Raw genomic sequence first — 6,000 nt, 5'->3', positions numbered from 1 at the left:
TTTAAATGCCAAATAGAGGAATTTATATTTAATCCTAAAAGTAATAGAAGCCACTGGAGTTTACTGAGCAGGAGGAATGAGATGATCAGGCCTGAGATTTAAGAAGATTACCTTTGTAGAGGATGGATTCTGAAGAGGCATATCTGGACAGGTAACCCCTTAGAAGGGAATCCCACTTGAAAGTTTTTCTATCTATTCCTCCAAATTTTCAAAATTTTAATTTGTATTACTCTCCTGGCCTGAAAGAACTCTGGTTTCCTTCTCTCATTCATGTGCATCAGAATACCCAGCCTAGGGTCCTGGTCTATGCTGAACTTCTGCCTGAAGGAGCTATGGAGAAAGCAGTCATTATGAAGCAGGCAAGAAGTGACCTAAAGCCAGACTTTGGGGAGCAGCTGTTGAGTGGTCCTAGCTACTAGCAGACACTTACTAAATGTATGACTTTGGGTAAGTCATTTAACGCTGTTTGCCTTGGTTTCTTCATCTGTAAAATGAGCTGGAGAAGGAAATAACAAATTTCTCCAGCTTCTTTGCCAAGAAAACCCCAAATGGGGCCATGAAGAGTTGTACACAATTGAAATGACTGAACAACAACAAAAGCTGCTAGCAACTTCAACAACTGGCTCTGCTCACTCAGGGTTTCCTTTCTGGATTTCAGTTTCTAACCCTCTTCCTTTCTGATCCTTCAATGGATAATCTAAGAGGGGAAGAAGGAGGCTGTTGTCTGTCTATTTACAAATCGCCTATAGGTATTGCCTAGAAAATAGGAGCTTTTTCACACCCGTTTTAGTGCATGCAAATACAATAATAGACTTTTCTGGAGAGCTGCCCACTTATTTAGGTTGAGGCATATCTGCCTAGATGAAGAATACAACAGCTGGGAGGCAAATGACCTGTGTTCTAGTTCCACCTTTACCATTTTGAGTCTCAGCATCTTCATCTACAGAATGAGAATACACAAACACACACACACACACACACACACACATGCACACACACACACTCTTTTCACAAGGCTGTTGGGAGAATCAAATAAGATAATGGATGCCCCAGATGGGTCCTGACCAGAGTAAAGTTCATCAAGAGTATCCCCTCTCGTGCCCTGGATATTATGCTTCTATTCTTTCAGCCAAAGACCAAGTTACCTTCTATCACCTTGCTAGTTTATATGTAGTCTGAAGTCTCCCAAGAAGTCTTTTTCAAATGAACTGCTTTATAGTCACAGGCCCATCCCTCTATGTGGAAATACCCATCCAAGCTCTTGTGCAGTTAGTTGATTTATAAAAATGCAATTGTAGGTGTCACTTATCCTAATCCACTTTCATCTTGTTAACTTCCGACTACTTATCCAGCCTGGAGGGGAGGGATATGTTATGGTTTAACACTGGATGAATAGAGAAACAAGTTATTGAATCTAGTTCATGGAGAGTTCTATCCAGTTTATATCTGGTTAATTTTGCAGCCAGAATGGCAATCACTATTAGATCATGGTTGGGCTATAATTAGTTAGTTATTTAAGAATTAATGGGGTAAATGTGCAGCTAGATGGATAGACTCCACTGAAGTCTTCTCCTGGTGTGTTATCATGATCACATGAAGTTCAGTCTGGGTTTTTGAAGAACATGCTAGTGGAGGGAAAGCCCTGGCAGAACCCATTAATCTGGAAAGACTTCAAGAAGGAGATTAATGAGGGAGAGTTTCATTAAGTTCAGAGAGGTGATAGTCCATCCCCAGGTTGTGATTATAATGTGCAGAGGGTCTTGTGATTTTTTCTTTTTTTGGAGTGGGGAGAGGGTAAGGAAATCAAGACTCAGAAAAAGGCAGAAATAGAGAGAAATAGAGTTGAAGGTGGTCTCAGATTTTGTCTAGTCCATCATCTTGGACTAGAACAACCAAAAGCCTTTCTTTCTTCTGGTCCCCAATTAACAAGACTCAGAGCCCTTAATAATCTTACGTTATTCCCCTCTGCCTTGTTTCCCTTAATAGTTCTAGAGGCACAGATGGTAATTTGTGGTACTGGATAAAGGGTTAGACTTGGAGTCATTAAGAAGATCTGAGTTCAGTCCTGGCCAACACATAACTAGCAATGTGACCACGGGCAAATAATTTAAGTTCACATTGCAACTTTCCACAGCTAAGCTATTAAATTACACCCAAAATTGTTGGTTAGCATTGATGGAGGGAGTTTCCACTCTGGAATTCCCTACACAAGGAAATCATAGGTCCCGACCAAAAGAAAAGCATATTCAAAACTTATTGGGTGTTGGGGCAAGAGACGGCATAAAAAGTACATATGCAGTGGGGGACTGTGTCCATCTGGAGGAGCCGGCTCTCAAAGTATGCTCCAAGGAACTTCTCCCTTTGCCAGGAGCAGAAATCTGTCAAGTTTCTACTAATTTTTTATTTATTGGGTTATTTTTAAAGATTAGAATCTATGTGCACATACAAAAAACTGGTGTACAGTTTGAGTATTTTCTGGCTATAGTGACCAACTTCAGACTGTGCTGGGTTGTCTGGAAACTGGGACAGTGGTTGGAAAATATATTGAGTTACTGGTATACCTTCTTAAAACCTCTCTTGCATTCAGCATTGGCATCACACAGCACATATTCTCAAGGAATAATTAATTTATGGTTCCATTCAGGCATTAAAGTCTCAGGGATCTGAAACTAGAATCTTCTGAAAATATTTTATTTCAGGAAAAATATCTTACATCCTCAAAAAGTCCTGACTATTGAAGCAACATTATATTCATATTATATACATATATTTCATTGTATATATAAATATAAAGCACATTATTCACATGATGAATATAAGATGAATATATATGAATGTAATGTTGCTTTATATTCATACAGATCATGAATGTATGTGAACATAACTATATAAATCTAATGCATATAAATAATAAATATAATTTTATTCACATAATTATCTGTATCAATATAAAGCAACACATTCACATATGATGAGTATAACAAATATGATGTTGATTTATATTCATATAGATAATTAATATATATGGATATATTTATATGTGAATATATGGGAAGATAATGTTGCTTCAATGGTCAGCACTTTTTGAGAATATATTTCCTTCTGGAATAAAATATTTTCAGAAAATTCCAATTTCAAATATCTGAAACGTCAGTGCCTGAAGGGAACTATGTAACTATAACTGAAGGGAATTCACTGAGAAGATATGCTGTGTGTTGTCACTGTCAAATGCAAGAGAGGTTTTAAGAAAGTTTCATTAATAACTCTATATATTTTCCATCCAATGTTTCAATGTTCCAGACAAGCGTGTGTGTGTGTGTGTGTGTGTGTGTGTGTGTGTGTGTGTGTGTGAGAGAGAGAGAGAGAGAGAGAGAGAGAGAGAGAGAGAGAAATATACACATGCAGCTTAAGGATTCTGTCTGAATAAATCTCTTTTTTGAATTAACAGCTCTAACTGTCCTTCCTTTACCTGAGCTAGTCAACCTCATTTTTGGCCAGGCAATCATAGAATCTCAGCATGACGAAGTATCTCAGAGGTCATCTAGTGTCCAACGTCCATGCAGCAATGTCAATACCCTACAGACTTTGGAGAGGCTACAAATACAAACAAAGTCTAGACCTGATTTGGAGCTAGTCTTGGGATGGGAGAGTACCAAATCAAGTTATTTTGATAGAAAGTAGTTCTGTTGTTTTTCTTTAGGAATACACCCACACATACATATATTGGTGTCTATACATTTCTACCTTCATTACCAATCATAATGCCCCATACAAATACTTATGTGGCAGTGTTAGAATTTAGGATCTTACTTAATCACATATGTGTCCTTCACATTCATAAGACCTGGTCAAAGACCATACAGAAAACAGTTGCCCGCAGAGACTATAACAGGGGCCTTCCCTATTACTTATCTTTCATCTTTCAGTTCCCTCAACTCTGAGTGCCGCCTGCTCATTTGCCCAAATAACATCCATTCGTTCAAGACCCAACTCAAATGCCGCTTCTTCCTGATTATCCCAGTCCTGGGAGGGGAGAGTAGATTTCTTCCTCCTTTATACTCCCCATACTCTTTAAGGACAGGGGGAGTTTTTGCATCTCCCACAATGTAAGTCTCTGGGAACATAGGATCATTGGAACAAGAATCAGAAGAGACTGTACTCACCTAGTTCAAGCCTTTCTTTCACCAGAAGAAACTGAAACCCAGAGAGATTAAGTGACTTACATTAGGTCACAGTTATTTAGGCAAGAGAGGTGGCATTGGAACTCAAATCCAGCCAGATGTTCCCACTTCACCTCAGTGCTCTTGCTACAACAACTCCACCATGACATAACACTTCCATAGACAAGACACACCTAGTAAAGTTACTCTGCACTGTGATTGTGTGTTAAGGAGCATCACAAGTTTCTGCTCTTAAGAAATGAATTGTCACCAAAAAACAAAAAACAAGAAATGAGTTGTTCTTGTTACACTTATCTTAAAAAATAGAAGAAGGCAATCAAGCTATTTCTGATTTTTAAATGCTGAGCAAACGAGGTCACCAAAAGGGGACACATTTAGTCAGCTTGAAGAACTCTTCTGAAAGACACCTTGGATGTATAAAGTATAAGGTGGGTCAGCGCCCTAGACATGTTTGTAGGCTCAGGGGCACCTTAAGGAATAGATAGATTACAGCAGTCATAAGGTAGTGTTTGAAATCTGGTTACCATAACTGCACCTGGGCCTGACTGATCTAAACTACAGGATTTACCATCCTCTTTTTTTTTTTTCCTGAGTTGTACTGCAATGAAGGGTGCAATAGTGCTGTTTTCTATAAGTGCAAGATTTTCAGAGTCAACCGAACAATCTGTTTTCTTTCTTTCTTTTTTCCCCCCTTGTTTGGAAGTTCCCACTGACCCCGACGAAGGATTCGTATCCACCCCTACTTAAAACCCAAATTCTGAGGGATCCCTTTACTCTTAGTTTGCAGATATCCCGACAGGTTAGGCTTGGAGAGCTGGACATTCTGAGGGTGTGGCAAACGCTTGGCCCGAGTGAGCGAGTGTGTTTAAGCCCTAACTGAAAAGCTTAACTCCAGTCTCTTACCTCCTCAGAACCGCCCTCCCCACCCCCGCACACATTCACTCACCCCAAGTGTCCAACTGCGTTCCTAAATTAACTGAATGTAAGGGGACCCAATATTTTCTAACGGTCTCGGGGCAAGGGCCAGAGTCTCTAAACCTGGAGAAGAGAGTTCCCTGGCTCCTGACAGAGCGCGCATTTCACTGCGTTTGGCAACACTGTAATTAAGTGGAAGTCTGGCTGTGTTTTTTAGCAGAGCAATCATTCTGAAGAGGCAACAAAGCGGGCTGCAGGATCGTAAATCTCTTTAGGAGAAATACAGAAATAAAGATTACAAGCCTTACTTGATTATAGATGAAGGGGGGGAAGTTGTTTTAAACTGCCTTTCTCAACTTCACCCTACCACTACCTCTCTCCACCCCGCCCTTTTCTTACTTTTTCAACACTTTGCTTTGAAAGAAATGATTCCTGTGAAAGCATCAGGCTAAATGCCAAGCTAGAGAGCCATCCCATAGTGGACAGGGTAATGGGCTGGTTGTCCTAAAGGCCCTTTTATGATTCTAGTTTAGTATTTCCAAGGAGACTTGCCCCTATGGGTCAGCGTGTGTCAGAGCCCGCATCCCCCTGATCTTTGTACGCCTGTCCTTTTGATAAGGTTGAGTACTATATGCCAAAAAGTCCTAAGGTTCTTGCCTGATGAAGTCTCCAGAAATGTCTTTAGATTTTTCTTATTTAATGACTCCAAATGTAAAAATTCCCTGAACATATGTGGGCGAACTGTGATTACGATTCACTTTCTTGTTATGTGTACTGAAATGTTTGCAGTTTTAGAGGTGAATGGATCCAGGTGATCTTGGAACATTGCTGCTGTATAGCTTATATGACAAGCAGTAATTCTTCATCGTGTGTGTGTGTGTGTGTAGGGGTAGGTTTTCTGCAG

The sequence above is a fragment of the Vombatus ursinus genome, unplaced genomic scaffold (assembly GCF_900497805.2).
Source record: "Vombatus ursinus unplaced genomic scaffold, bare-nosed wombat genome assembly UNPS02000582.1, whole genome shotgun sequence".
NCBI classification, from domain to species: Eukaryota; Metazoa; Chordata; class Mammalia; order Diprotodontia; family Vombatidae; genus Vombatus; species Vombatus ursinus.
This window is presented reverse-complemented; position numbering follows the sequence as displayed.